This window comes from Delphinus delphis, chromosome 18 (assembly GCF_949987515.2).
Source record: "Delphinus delphis chromosome 18, mDelDel1.2, whole genome shotgun sequence".
Classification (NCBI taxonomy): Eukaryota; Metazoa; Chordata; class Mammalia; order Artiodactyla; family Delphinidae; genus Delphinus; species Delphinus delphis.
The window spans coordinates 56217983-56235229 of NC_082700.1; positions in this window are offsets into that span (position 1 = coordinate 56217983).

Sequence of the window (17247 nt, forward strand, 5' to 3'; positions counted from 1 at the left end):
TTTTGTTGTTTTGATATATTTTAGATGTTGGGGAATTGGATATTGAAACAAAATAGAAAGTTTATAAATGAATGCACTAGGCCTTTGTAATCATAGGGGGTGGGTAAAACTGATAAGTTTGCTGATAAAAAAAGTAGTTATATGTAAAGTTGACTTCCAGAATGTTCACAGAATTATTTTTAAGTATCATAATAAAAGTTCATGAACTTGTGCCTCTATAAGTTAGAAAGCTGAATACAAGCAGCAAGGTATTCAAACAAACTTCTTTCAAGCATAGTTTCATTAACTCAAATTTCACTTCACAAGTTTACAAGATAAGTTTTCCCAAATCTTTTATTCAAAAAAATGAAAGCAATGACTTGGGATTGTTCCATTGGAGGAAAGAAAGCCAATATAGAAAACTTCTGGGAAGTAGCCTGTGCTTCCTATGAGCAAATGTGAAATTTGTACCTTTACATTACTTTATGATTTTGGATTTCATTAAATGCTTTGTTTTCTGACCAGGGCTAGTAAAGATTCTGATTCTGCGTAAGGCTGTGTAAAGCTGATTTAGTGCACCTGGCAGGTGGTGTTCTACGTTGGGCTAGCAAAACTGGCAGACTTTATGGCTGAATATTCAGAGCCTTCTTGACTTGAGAAAGTTGGGCTTTCATAAAAAATATACTGTTAAGTATTTCTCAGGAATTATATTTTCTTTGTGTATACAGTTTTTGTGAGAAATATATTATCCATTCAAAATTTGATTTGTGAACTTCTGCTCCAGTGATCAGTAAAAATTTTAAATTCTTAAAAAAAGTTTTTTCTTCATCAATAAATGGATCTTTATAACAGAGATGAGGATGAGACAAGAGAGACGTATAAGTTAACATTAATTTATAATCAAATGAATTACAGTAAAGGAATTAGAGAAAGTCTCTTAATAATCCAAATAAGATATCAGACTACAGTTTTTCATGTTAGTAAATGGGGGATGGTGAGAAGGAAGAAAACAATAGTTGAGTTGTGACATAGAAAAAGAGAAGTCCTATACTTCTGAGTCCTTGATATGTGCCAGACACTTTACACATAATTTCTCATTGTTTGTTACATTGATCTTAATTGTATAAATAATTATAAAGTGGGAATTCTAAGTCATTATGACAAAAAGCCTAGATAAGGGTAGAGCCTTAAATCTACTTGTTTGATAATATTCTGAAGGGTACTCATTGAAAATACTGGAGGGTGCTTAAGAAAAAATGGAAACAGAAAATATATTCTCAACAAATTAGGAAAGCAGAATCAAAATCATAAAGGGAGAAGAAAAGAACAACTCCCTTCATTCTGTCCCATACAAAATATTTATCACACATGGACTGGGCTAAAAAACATTAAAATATCAAATATATACCATATATAGATATACACATATAAAATGTGTGTATGGATGCATGTGCACGTGTGTGTGCATGTGCCCGTGTGAGAATTTAGGCAGGATGGCTGATATGTTTAATATTTCTACATTTTCTAATCATTTGGAATCAACTTAACATTATGATATTTGCAAAGCATAAGCTGAATTCTTTAAACTAGTGATTAGCATGTTTTCTGTTTTACTAGGCAGGAGTATATAAATGAGCAATTAATATAGTGTTGATATATAGCTATATAGCTATATATTCCATTATCTGGAATCGTTTCAACTAGGTACTTCATGCACAATAATGAAGGCTATAAGCCTGACTCAGTCACTTCAAACAGAAAATGTTTTGCCCCAAAACACAAAATAGTATTTTGTAAAATGAATTTCTCTCCCTTTTTTTTTTTTCTGCAATATCTCCTGTGCTTTGATATTTTGGGCTCACACATTTAAAACTGCACTTAAGCAATAGTGAAAGCTTTTGGAAAATTAGGAATTCAGTAATAGCCACTTGAAATATTTTCCACAGTATAAAAATATTTACAAAAATTTTACTAGTTCTACTTAAACTCTTTAAATACACACTTCTGGATTTTTATATAACTTTTAAGAGGGGGGAAAAAGAAAATTGCACTTTGATACCTTTAGCTACAGTCAGATTTGGGGTATGATATAATCACTACAGAATTACTATCAGAAAAAACCTGACCAAAAATTTTGACTTAGACCTGAAGGTGTCTGTCAAGGGCACATATCCGAGAGATGCTGAGCCATGACAATATTAGCACATTTATTGAGTGTTTACTATGTTCTAGCTAGCTACCCACACACTCTACACATTTAACTTATAGTACCTTGATTTTGGAAATACAGAAATGGAGGCAAAGTTGAGTTTGTAACTTCTTCAAACCAAAGTCACAAAGCTAATAAATGTTGGAAACTGGGTTAAAAACCAATCTCCAACATATTACATATGCTGCAGTGGTTGCCTTTCAAAAGGGATGTGGGGACCACACATAGATACAGTTTTAGCCAGGTTGAAGATGATACTGTCTTCTTTGTATTTCTTTTCCCAGTCTCTGCTTCCTGTTTTTATCCTGTCTTCCCAATTCACTCTAGGTAGATCTGCAACTAAAAACACACTGTAGGATAGCATCTTCAGAGTTCTGTTTTCATAGTAACTAGAATTGTGAAAGTTACCATTCCAATGAATACTTTAGTAGAAGTCAGGATGAAAAGAAATGAAAAACAGAAGTTCTGTAAAGATATTAATTTCTCCCAATGAACATAAACTGTGGCAGGAAATAACAGGAGATTCCCATTCTCTATATTGTCAATATCTGAATGGGGAGGAGTTTAAGTAAAAACAAGGCCATTCATTGTCAGACCTTCAATATGGCAAACTACCAGTACTTTTAGGATCTTAAAGTTCAGACATTTAACAACCTGCTCTCCATTTAGGCAATTTATTCCTTGTGAAAGGAAGATTGGCAGGAAGGAAAGAAAGCAAAACCCTCTGTTAATCCAAAGAAAAATAGATCCTGGGCACTAAGTGCACAATCTTCTATCATGTTATCCTGACAAGACACTTTATACATGGAAAGAATCATTTACAGGACAAAGGGTAATTGAGATATTGACCTTAACCACGCCTTGATCTTAGAAACCTGTCTACTTGCTATACAGTCCCCATGGCAGCTGTGCCTATTTATTATTCTTTCAAAAAAAAAGATCCCTCTGGATTGTCAAAGATTGAGTGTCTACACAATATAAAATTCATAAATACACACTTGGGATAAATTCTCAACTAGTGTTGACAGGCTTTTAACACCTTTTGTAGGTGTTAGAAATAAGGTAAAAGCAACATGGAGTTGCTACTTGTGAAGAAGTTACTTAAATCATTATCAACTGATCCCCTACCGATCTTTTCACTCATGTTTTTGATCATAAGGTTACAAAGAAAGTGCAGTTCTAGTCCTATGTGGAAGTCCTTAAGAATAATTTAAAGATTGTGGGCCACTCTAAAGGCATATAACATTTCATTTTTAATCCTGAGTTGAAGGAACAATACTCTCCAGTATTTAAAACGGATTTCTTCAATGTTAACTATCCATTAAGTTAGAAGGAAAGAAAACATATGTATTTATTCTTTAAATATTAGACAGCATGTCCATTTCTAAAAGAGATGTGGATTTAAGTTTGACATAATAGCTTGAAAGCTTTCTTTAAAAAATCAGAAGATAAAGCTTTTTATAACAAAGACAGCAATCACAGATCTCAATTATTTGTGTAATGTTTTTTAAAAGATTAAATAATGTGTGTGTGTGTGTGTGTGTGTGTGTGTGTGTGTGCTTGGGTGGGACTGGAAAAAATGGTTAATATACATGTGGTTGTGGTTAATATAAATGCAATGGCAAAGGAAAACTGTTGATTAAGTTTTTTATATCATGTGCTAAGAAATTGAATGGAATTTTACATAGTTTTTTTCTCATTAAATCCTCACAGAAGAACCTTGGGGTATTGTGTATTACCTGACTTTTACTGAGAAAAAAGACACTGAATGATTAAATATATTTTTACACATCACAGATCACTGAAATTCAAAAATTCAAACTCTCACTTTAAAGCCTGTATTTTTCTCTAGGTCATGTATTGCTATCTGTGTCACGTAGCTTTCATGCCACTGCTTCAGTCACAGCCCTACATCATTGTTTAGCTAGTCCAAATCTCTGAATTGATATGTTAAAAAAAATCAATGAAATTGTATTTTAATCTCACCATTTTTCTTATTGTAAAATGGAAGTAATTATCCATAACCTGTCAATATCATATCTCTTTAAACAGCAATTGTGATAATAGTATGAGAAATCGTAAGCATTTTACAAATTCTAAGATGATAGGAAGTGTAAGATGTCATACTTAAATTATTTGTATTCCTTTGTTGTCATATTTGAAATTTTTTTTATTCTTTAACAGTATTATACAAATGATGTCTGACCTGTGTTCCTGATTAATATTCATAAAAATCTTCTTTGGGTAAGATATTGTTCACAACATAATAATCATAACAATAAGGCAATAAAGGAGAAAATGGTTATCTGGTATGATCAGCACTTTAAATCTCTTATTTAGAATATATGTCTTTTAGTTCCACTCCAACATGTCATAATGAGACTAAAAAGGATGAATTTTTCTGCCTTTTTCCAGTTTATGAGTATTTCTAGACATGCTAATCCTCTTTACTGTTAAGACTCCTATTGGTTATCTGAAGGGCATTTTAAATCTCACTTTCTCAAAATTTGAAACTCAAAAACGCTTTTGTTGATAGTATTTCTCACTTTACAAGGGAAAGCAGCATATTTCAGATAGTGAAATCAATGTTTCTGGCATCCCAACTTCACAGATTTTAACTTATGTTTCATTGGCTCAATATTTAGAGTATTTATGAATCATATAGTCTTAATTCCCAATTTTTAACCTATGTTCTGAATAGTTGTAGTAACCGTATATAACAACAAATATGTAGCTACCATATAATAATAATAATATATGGAAATGTTTAAGGTTGCTTTATACCCATTATTTTTTGTGGGATAAGAGGAGCTGTATGACACCAAATGATCAAGATTGCTTTATCATGTTTGCATATTCTACCTGCTGACATTTAGAGTTGATTTGTATGTTTAGAGATGAGAAAAAGAAATTAATAGAGATATTTGTGAAATTCTGATAGGGAAGTATGGCTTGTAGCTGTGGCAGGGCTATCTTAGTGTAAGCTTTTATATGAAGGACCACAAGTGATAAACTTTTGCAGAATATCAGAGATAAAGCCATTCTTCCCACCTCTTCATAAAAGTTATCAATGTTTGAATACAAAGAATACTTAGAAATTTTAGCAGCATCAGTAAAAAGTAGACGGTGCATGAAAGCTAGTATGCCAATCATGGACACTGGAAACAAGGAGGCTTTTCAAACAACTTTGTGAGCAGTAGACACAGATAAATGCAGTCAAAATTAGAAAGGAGAAAGAAAACTGACTTTAAGGTGAATATAAGGGACAGGCTGTTTTTTTGAGTGTACGTGAGACACTTCATTGTCAACTCTCATTAGAACTGGAAGAACACACTAAGAGATGTCTAATTCCCAACAATAAATTTCTGGAGGGCACCATAATTCGAGCACAAAATGGACATATGACCTTGTTTTGTGGTCACAAGCAACATTCTAGTTAAAAGAGTGTTAACAGTAGTTACAACAATCATACAAGAAATTATTGAGGCACTATATTTAAGATTCAACATACACTTTCTGTTTTACAGACATTACCTAATGTCTGATTAATAGAAATTAATCATATGAAATGAGTATTGCTATCACTATATTACAGAAGACTTTGAAATTCAGAGATATCAATTTGTCCATAGCAAATAAATGGTAGTCAGGATTAAAATCAGTTGCTCTTATTCTAAACATTGTGCTTTTAATAAGCATTTCTATAAAATTTGGACTCGGTGCATTTTAACACATGAAAAGTACTTGTTTTGTACATCATACATTACAGCTTAAAGCAACTGACAAAACTGATGTAATGTAGGCTGAAATGGGAATAAAGTAGAATATAAAGAGAATATTTATGTATATATCCTCTCTCATTAGAAACTATGTTTGATCATGTAAAATTAAAAAGAAAAAAGATTTTTACCTGTAGCTCTAACCAGTTGATATTTCATTGTCCAGACTGCATCATATGCCCACTTATATATGCAAGGAAGAATGAGAAATGTATTTCTCCCAAGTGACCACACTGGCAGCTAGTATTCTCTGCTACATAGTGCAAATGACAAGTGGGCAGGGGAAATATAGATAGAAGATAGATACATAGATACATAGATAGATGTAGATTCAGAAGCTATGAAGTATGAATGCTTAAAGTATATATTTTAAAAATAAATCTCAATAGAAATAAAGCAAAATAAAATAGTGACATATTTTTCTCTTATGAAATTGCACAGCTTTTATTTTTGTCAATGTTGCTATTGTTGTTTTACTCTTAGTTTAGTTGTTGCTTGCTTGTTCAGAATATCCACTACTGGTTAACATTTAAGGAATAGTATTTCATACATCATTGGTGAGAAGATGATGTGGGACAAGCTTTGTCAATTTGGGAATTTGACAGTGTGTATCAAAAGCGCAAGATATTCACCATGGGATATAGTCTCCATGGGGACAGAAACCCTGGCAGTATCTGTCAGTGAGCTGAGATGAATACCAGCCTCCGTACAGTTGGCCCTCCATATCTGTGGGCTCCACATCTGCAGATTTATCCAACCACGGATCAAAAATATTTGAAAAAATTCCAAAAAGCAAAACTTGAATTTGCTCCATCCTGGCAACAATTCACATTGTATTGACAACTATTTACATTGCATTTACATTGTATTAGGCATTATAAGTAATCTAGAGATGACATAGTATATGGAAAGAGTACATAGGTTATACACACTATTTTATATAAGGGACTTGAACATGCATGGATTTTGGTATCTGAGAAGGTCCTAGAACCAATCCACCTCAGGACTCTGAGGGATAACTGTACACACATGCACTAAATGTTCTTTGAATGAGTTGAATACCCCTAATTCTAGTAATTCTGACAGTAGAAAAGCATCTTAAGGAATAAAACAGCTTTGCATAAAATATGTGTAAAATGGTGCTAAATTTGGCCTTCTTTCCAAAACTGAGAATGGAAACAATATACATATTCCAAAATATCATACTGTTTGATTAGGTTATGTTTTCCACATACAATGGGATAGTAGAGATTTATTAAAAACAGTGATATTTAGAAATATAGGGAAATGGTCATGCTAGAAGAAAGAGCATTTATTATACCTAATATGAGTTTAAAGTGGTAAAAACACCCTATTTTATATTGCTAATATAAAGTTAATGCCTACTGAGTGTTAAATAGTATTCTGAGGTTAATTTCATCCTCACAAATGAGTAACTAATCTTAGACATCTTCAAGCTTATGAGGTCACTATTGCTAATAAAGTGTTAATTAATTTTTTAAATCTCACATCAGCCCTATGAGGTCAGTATTATTTGATTCCCTTGGAGGCTGAATTGGAGAAAGCTTAATTATGTTGCTTTAGAATATACATTAAAGGCTGGCAGAGACAGGGTTTGAACCCAGGCAATCAAGCTCCAGAGCCATTCATCTTAAGCCTTCTGCTCTATGCCTGAAACTATATGCATTATAATTTTTTGGGTTTCACCTTGTATGCTGAATTATAGTAATATTTATTTTTTATAATGCACATACATTACTTTCATAATAGGAAAACCAAAGCAGTATTTTTAGAGAGTTCTTGAGAAATGTTGGCTTAAAAACATAGGAAGTAAGGGCTTCCCTGGTGGTGCAGTGGTTGAGAGTCTGCCTGCAGATGCAGGGGACACGGGTTCGTGCCCAGTCCGGGAAGATCCCACATGCTGTGGAGTGGCTGGGCCCGTGTGGCATGGCCGCTGGGCCTGCGCGTCTGGAGCCTGTGGTCCGCAACGGGAGAGGCCACAACAGTGAGAGGCCCGCGTAACGCAAAAAAAAAAAAAAAAAAAAAAAAATAGGAAGTAAAAAAGAAAAAAAGGCATAAGGTAATATAAAGACCTTTGGGATAGAAGATGAATAGTTTGCCAAATGGATAATAACTGTCAAGGAATCACCATGGTTAGTAACATTATTAGAGTCTGAGGTTAACAGTGCTATGGTATCAGGGGGTATTGTGTCAAGGAACGTGAGTAAGAGGAGGAACCATTACTACTTTTGTGAGCTCTTATTCTGTGGTTAATGATTCAAGCTGTGGTTGACTCAACACTGTGTTCTCTCCTCTCCATGTCTAATAAATGCCAACTAGCATATGAGTATGAATTTCAGGTAACAGGATCAAACTTAATATGTTGTTTGATTTTGTTTTGTTTTGTTTTGGGGTTTTGTTTGGTTTTTTGTTATTTTATTTTAATGTAATTTTTAAAGTAAAGTGCATAATTCATTCATGGGTAAAAATATGAAAAGTGCCCTGCTGATTTTAAAAAAATACAGAAAAAGTTGAGAAGTATATTTATTATGTCTGCTGAAATTTTATTTAATAATGGGGTTACTAGAATGCAAAACCGCATGACTGAGCGTTCTTAACACCCTCTGCATTCAATAAAAAAAGTCAGATTAAATGTTCTTTATATTTCCTTCCAACCTTCAGTTCTCATTACGTTGTGCTAAACTTTAATTTTATAAAGATGCATCCTATATAAAGAATAAACAATGTTCTATAAAAATGTTGCATATTCAAAAATTAGAAATCTATAGAATATGTATCAATGTTTGTGTTAACAATAAATTTATTTCAACACTGATATTTTCCAGTGAGTAATTTTGCAACTGAAATATCAGTGACTTCTTAATATTTACATACTTATTTTGAAATTGAATTCCAACAAAAATACACTGTTTTTGGAAGTAAAATGCATATGATTAAAAAAATCATTGGTTCTGAAATTAGGATACTATTTATTTTAATTGACATACAATTATTTTATTAGAGGCTCTTTCCAAATGCAGTGTGTAGAACTGTCTTTATTTTATAATAATTTAAGTGATTGTAAAAAGCAAAATTCTTTTTTATCTGTAACTTAAATAAATGTCTCAGAGTTGACATAGGTTATAACAGAGACAAGACATCCCATTGAGAAAGGCATTTTCAGATTTCACTTAATCATTTATATCTTTCTATATATTTTAAGAGAGTTTATATATTTATATATACATACACATATATATACATATATATACATATATATATATATATATATGAATGATGGAATGAAACCTGAAACATATCTGGATACACATTCTTCAAAGTCCCTGAAAATGTTAGTTACTTCTACTCCTCCAGTGCAATGAAAAGGAAGAAAAGCCATTCTCAGCTATTAGGTGATTACAAAGAGCACTTTGCCCAAATCTCAATGGGGAAGCGTGAAATTCTTTAATACCTAGGTTTGCAACAGCAGAGCAGTATCAAATCTGACAACAGTAACTAAGAACATAGAAAGAGAGTATCTTTGAACTCTAAAATTTATCACTTTCAAACAGAAAGATTGAAAATTAAAGGAGGAATATGAGGAGACACAGAATAATCTAGAACCAGTATAACAGAAATAAGCGGAATTTTGGAAGAAAAAGAAAGAAAAAATATAGAGCTCTTTCCCACACCCATGTAGAGCTAAAATTTTTATTATGAGCTCATGTTAGAGGATTTGCATTGTGACTAAAATCATCATATTTTCTTAAATTTAAATTTTGCTGTAAATAGTCATGATAAAAAAAAAGTTCATAAATTAATACAACATGATTCCTTTATCCACTCATCACTTAAAATGTATTTAGTTGTTTATAGGCTGTTACAATGGTAAAAATTGCTTCTTTGAACATTTATGTATATTGATCCTAGTGAACAAGTGCAAGGTATGAACTTTTTGATCTCAGGATATCTTTATAATTTAAAAAAAAATTAAAAATCTCCCAAAGATTTTGTTTATGTGGTCTATAATAATCAATAATTACTCTATTAATAATTAAAATTAAGATATTTAAAAATATTTGCTTTTAAGGATTAAAAATTATTATTGTTTTATAATTATAATCATATGCTTATTACATGTTAATACATTTTATTGAAAATAACACATTATTTAAAACAATTAGTGAGAAGAATACTATTGTTTTATACCTTAATAGAAAAGAGCTGGATTCTTATTTTCATTTCTGCATTCAATCTGTTGCAATAAGTTTTTCTTTTTTTTTCAGCTTGAAGAATATAAAGAAAAGCTAACTTTGTGCAGAAATAATGTTGGAAAAAATGAGAAATATTTTAGTAGCCTTTTTCAGATAATTGTGCCTATTTTTGATACTATACTCCAACTTGACAAGTGATCGTTTCTTAAAGATTATTTATAATGTAGAAATCTGAAACCATATCAATAAATCTTTCATACTTTAATATAGTAAAAAACCATTACTATCTTTGAATGGATCTTTTACCCATATATGATTTTGTATTATCATATATTGTTCATTTGGAAAATATTTCTTCAATGAATTATACAAATCTTCCTAATATTGACACATTTTATTATTCGTTTTAAAAATAATTAAAATAATAAATTATAATTGTTAATATCTCCATTATCTTATCAGAAAAACTCTAAAGTATTGGGAAGATATAAAGCTCATGGAGATGGATACAGGCTTCTACATTTCTAATACTTGCTTGAAGTAACACCTTTTTTTTTCCTAACTGTAGGTGTGTATGGTGAAGAAAAGTGACTATTGGTATAATTTGGAGTCTCTACCTTGATTTGTGCTGACACCAGAAGTTTTACTCACCATTAGTTTTGCACCAACAGTGCAAATGTCAGTACAATTATTCTGGGATAAAAAGTGACCATTCAAAAGGTTATTCAGCACTTTGTATATTTCAGCATTGCTTGTGTTTATTGCCAAGTATTTCCATAAATTATCTTCTATGATGGCTAGTTTGCACTTATTCTGGACCAATGCAAGCAAACAACAAGTACAGCCACATCTGTGTATTAGTCCTTTCATAAGTCAAAAAGTACAATCCTAAAGACAAAATGCTGACTCAGTCTTCATGTTTTAAATAAATTATTAATTTGAAGATTTACTCTATCATTGAAAAGTACATTGACATGATTTCTTTACTAACTTTGCATCTGGCAGGCATTCACCAGTGTGAACTATTCAAGACTTTTTCAATCTCTCAGCTTTCATGTACACTTATCCAGCCAGTGAAATATGAAAATTTACCCTGTAAGAGACGACATGACTTCTTCAAATGACTTTCATCTTTAAAAGAGCTCATCATGGGCTTCCCTGGTGGCGCAGTAGTTGAGGGTCTGCCTGCCGATGCAGGGGACGTGGGTTCGTGCCCCGGTCCGCGAGAATCCCACATGCTGCGGAACGGCTGGGCCCGTGAGCCTGGCCGCTGAGCCTGCGCGTCCGGAGCCTGTGCTCCGCAACGGGAGGGGCCACAACAGTGAGAGGCCCGCGTACCACAAAGAAAAAAAAAGAGCTCATCACATTTACCTTTTAAAACATTCAAGTATTTTTTTTTAATTAGCATGATTGGTTTCAAAATGGTGTCACATTTTAACTGACACATAATATTATTCAAAAAATCTGTGGTATAAGACATGAATCATATGATTAACATCTTATAAAGCTGAGAGAAAGATGGTCTTTGTCATATTTTCTTTTCTTAGTTACAGCTGGCCCAGTTTATTTGGACTAGTTTCCTTTTTCCATGAGTCAGAATACTCACTGAAATGTCAAATGCATCTTTTTCAGTATCTGCAATCATAGATGGTAAACCTGTGGGTTGAGAAAACAGGCTGCTGAATCTCGTTTTCTGGGCCAGTGTTTCAGCATTAACTATAAGAAAAATATATTGTAAATAAACTTTATTTTATTTAGGAGACAAAATGTTTTTATTCTAAAATATCTATTTCAGATGAAATTTAAGCATTTGGAAAAGTTTTTGAGTAACATTTAAAAAAAGATAAATGCAAAACAAGAATCCAAAGTATTCTTAGTTGTGTTTCCACATATTTACATTTACAAGTGATTACTTAAATATTTGGAGGAATTTCTAGCATCTTACTATTCGTATTCTCTGTTTTGTCCTTTTTCTGATTCTATTTTACTCCTTCTATGGTGCCTTTTTTTTTTTTTAATGATTGAGATATTTTGCTGTTGTTTTATCTTCTCTCGCTTAATCAGTTTATTATTCACTCTTAGACGTTGCAAAGGTTTCTTTAGTTCAGATATTTGAGTAAACGTGACTTCACAGAATATGCTCATAAATAGGCTCTTTAAAGGCAAAATGGCTGTTGTGGCAGGAGGCATACAATGTAGGCAAGCATCCGAGGACTAAGTCTAGGAGGTGTAGACACTCCCAGGGAAGGCCATTTACTACTAGGCTTATTAAATCAGTTAGGCCAGGACCAAACCAGCAGTAATAAAACTGATCATCAGTGGATGTTTGGACCTTAAACAGCACATCATAGATCTGCGGTCCTTATCTTGGCCAATAGTTGAAAACTGTACACTCAGACATCCTCAGATATGAAGACGGAACTTCATCAGTCCATTTGCAAATCAACTCTATCTTTGCATATGCTTTGTTTTACTCTTTAATAGTTGGCCTACTTTATCCTTCCCATCTAATTTAATAATATCTAAACTTAATATCATTATTCTCCTTTGAAAAGATATTTTTCTTTGTATTCTAGTCTCTTTCCCCCCTGCAATGGATAAGTCACTATTATTGTTCTTTTAATTGGTCATAAGCATTATACTTTTATTTAATATATTAGTTAAATATTCCTACAGCATATTTTTCATTTTATGTTATGCAGTTAGCAGCTTCCAATAGATCATTCTTGTTGAAATTAATTATTCTTTTCTAAACTAAAAAAAATTCTTCAGAAAATGCTGAGAATAGAACCTAAATAAGATGATCCCACACTAAGAGTTGCATTCAAGTTACTTTTATTATAAGAATAATATAATTTTTTAAAGTATTTCTAAAGAAGGATGCCTGAATATTTTCTACTCTACCATAGGATATATTATATTATTTATTTTTACTAAAGTGTGGATAAAAAAACTATAAGTGCCCTCTGACATTTCTTCTATGAGCATGTGTTGTTGGCTTCTGATTTGTAAAGAAAACTATTCACTTTTTGCTTGATATCAATGAGTATCATTAAACTAGCATTTTAAAACTGAAATTACTTTCTATTTTTCCTATTTGTTAGTTTACTTAAACATCTACATTTATTCTTGAAGCTTTTAAAATTCCAATTAATTATTTTCCCACCTTATTAACTTTCATTATGTTTCAGATTGATGTATAGCAGTTTAACATAAAATACTTCATTTCAGTTATCCACACATGCATGAAACTTGACTATATCTATTTACCTTAGTCAACTACTTACTACTTATGTCTTCATACTGGTTACTCATTTGTCAGGTTATGGTATAACTAAAACCACTTAAAAATCTAAGGGGAAATTTTCTTTATCGTATAAAGATAAATAATTCAAAATTTATGATTTTCCAAGACCAGCCTTAGACATAGCAAACCATCAACAGTCAGAAATATGTGTTATTTATGAAGTGCAAAAGAATAATGTTCACCTTATTTTTCTCTACATTATAATCAGACGTCAATAAACCATGGAGCATGATATCACCTAAAGCTATTTCTGTTGATAGTTTGACATGAGCAGCAGACACCTTGATGTGTAAGCTCTCCCCTTTCTTCTTTCTCAGGCAATTTTTAAGAGATAAATTGTGAAACTGTCAGGATGTATCTTGGATGGTTTCAATAGGCTTGAACATGAGATACTTTTCTAAAATGTTGTGCTCAGGTGAGTTAAATGTCAACCATTAATTTAAGTAGAGAATTAAAACATCAGGATCATTCTATGATCAAGGTCATAAAATGAGTGGCTGCCAAAAACTCAGGAGAAAAAAAACCAGATTGGGTTGTAGATTATGTAAAAGACAGTGATTCTAAAATTTGGAAACTGTTTTCACCATTGAGAATGATGTTGGCTGTGGGTTTGTGATATATGGCCTTTATTATGTTGAGGTAGGTTCCCTCTGTGCCTACTTTCTGGAGAGTTTTTATCATAAATGGGTGTTGAATTTTGTCAAAAGCTTTTTCTGCATCTATTGAGATGATCATATGGTTTTTATCCTTCAGTTTGTTAATATGGTGTATCACATTGATTCATTTGTGTATACTGAAGAATCCTTGCATTCCTGGGATAAACCCCACTTGATCATGGTGTATGACCCTTTCAATGTGCTGCTGGATTCCGTTTGCTAGTATTTTGTTGAGGATTTTTGCATCTATGTTCATCAGTGATACTGCCCTGTAGTTTTCTTTCTTGGTGACATCTTTGTCTGGTTTTGGTATCAGGGTGATGGTGGCCTCGTAGAATGAGTTAGGGAGTGTTCCTCCCTCTGCTATATTTTGGAAGAGTTTGAGAAGGATATGTGTTAGTTCTTCTCTAAATGTTTGATAGAATTCACCTGTGAAACCATCTGGTCCTGGACTTTTGTTGGAAGATTTTTAATCACAGTTTCAATTTCAGTGCTTGTGATTGGTCTGTTTATATTTTCTATTTCTTCATGGTTCAGTCTCAGAAGGTTGTGCTTTTCTAAGAATTTGTCCATTTCTTCCAGGTTGTCCATTTTATTGGCATATAGCTGCTTGTAGTACATTCTCATGATCCTTTGTTTTTCTGCAGTGACCGTTGTTACTTCTCCTTTTTCATTTTGTAATACTGTTGATTTGAGTCTTCTCCTTTTTTTCTTGATGAGTCTGGCTAATGGTGAAAAACTGGAACCATTTCCTCTAAGATCAGGAACAAGACAAGGTTGCCCACTCTCACCGCTATTATTCAACATAGTTTTGGAAGTTTTAGCCACAACAATCAGAGAAGAAAAAGAAATGAAAGGAATCAAAATTGGAAAAGAAGAAGTAAAACTGTCATTGTTTGAAGATGACATGATACTATATATAGAGAATCCTAAAGATGCTACCAGAAAACTACTAGAGCTAATCAATGAATTTGGTAAAGTAGCACGATACAAAATTAATGCACAGAAATCTCTTGCATTCCTATACATTAATGATGAAAAATCTGAGAGAAATTAAGGAAACACTCCCATTTACCAATGCAACAAAAAGAATAAACCTACCTAAGGAGACAAAAGACCTGTATGCAGAAAATTATAATACACTGATGAAAGAAATTAAAGATGATAGAAACAGATGGAGAGATATACCATGTTCTTGGACTGGAAGAAACAACACTGTGAAAATGACTATACTACCCACATCAATCTACAGATTCAATGCAATCCCTATCAAATGACCAATGGCATTTTTCACAGAACTAGAATAAAAATCTCACAATTTGTATGGAAACACAAAGACCCTGAATAGCCAAAGCAATGTTGAGAAAGAAAAACAGAGCTGGAGGTATCAGGCTCTCTGACTTCAGACTATACTACAAAGCTACTGTAACCAAGACAGTATAATACTGGCACAAAAGCAGAAATATAAATCAATGGAACAGGATAGAAAGCTCAGAGATAAACCCACGCACATATGGTCACCTTATCTTTGATAAAGTAGGCAAAAATATGCAATGGAGAGAAGACAGCCTCTTCAATAAGTGGTGCTGGGAATACTGGACAGCTACATGTAAGAGAATGAAATTAGAACACTTCCTTACACCATACACAAAAATAAACTCAAAATGGATTAAAGACCTACATTTAAGGCCAGACACTATCAAACTCTTAGAGGAAAACAGAGGCAGAACACTCTATGACATAAATCACAGCAAGATTCTTTTTGACCCACCTCCTAGAGAAATGGAAATGAAAACAAAAATAAACAAATGGGACCTAATGAAACTTAAAAGCTCTTTTATTTTTGAAATGTAAAAGCTTTTGTACAGCAAAGGAAACCATAAATAAGATGAAAAGACAACCCTCAGAATGGGAGAAAATATTTGCAAACAAAGCAACTGACAAAGGATTAATCTCCAAAATATACAAGCAGCTCATGCAGCTCAATATCACAAAAAAACCCAATCCAAAAATGGGCGGAAGACCTAAACAAACATTTCACCAAAGAAGTTATACAGATTGACAACAAACAGATTAAAGGATGCTCAACATCATTAATCATTAGAGAAATGCAAATCAAAACTACAGTGACGTATCACCTCACACCAGTCAGAATGGCCATCATCAAAATATCTACAAACAACAAATGCTGGAGAGGGTGTGAAGAAAAGGGAACCCTCTTGCACTGTTGGTGGGAATGTAAATTGATACAGCCACTATGGAGAACAGTATGGAGGTTTCTTAAAAAACTAAAAATAGAATTACCATATAACCCATCAATCCCCCTGCTGGGCATATACCCTGAGAAAACCATAATTCAAAAAGAGTCATGTACCACAGTGTTCACTGCAGCACTATTTACAATAGCCAGGACATGGAAGCAACCTAAGTGTCCATTGGTAGATGAATCGATAAAGAAGATGTGGCACATATATACAATGGAATATTACTCAGCCATAAAAAGAAATGAAATTGAGTTATTTGTAGTGAGGTGGATGGACCTAGAGTCTATCATACAGAGTGCAGTAAGTCAGAAAGAGAAAAACAAATACTGTATGCTAACACATATATATGGAATCTAAAAAAAAGAAAAAAAAAACATGAGATTAAACTTATTCACCATCCTGATTAAAGGTATTAATGAGTCCTTGATTTCACAAAATTTTTAAATCAATGCCATTCATTTTTCTTTTTCTTTACCTTTAAATTTTAGAAGCAGTAAGAATTTGAAAGTAATGCAAATATTTATTTAAATGTTTCATATGAAACTAGTCTCAGCACTTGTAGTTTCATCCCAAGTATGTTGTTCCTCATTTCAACATGTCATATTTCAAATACTCAATCAAAACTTACTTTTAGAATGGGTTTCCTAAGGAAAGCTCTATGGATTCCTACTCTTTTCTGTAACAATAGTACTGCTCAGCCATTGAAACTAAAGAGTGACCTATACCTGTGGGTTCCTATAATGTACCTATATTTTCTTTCTGGGACATTATTTGTATGTATGTACATATGTATGTATGTATTTGCCCCAGATGATATATATCCAACCTCACAAACAAAA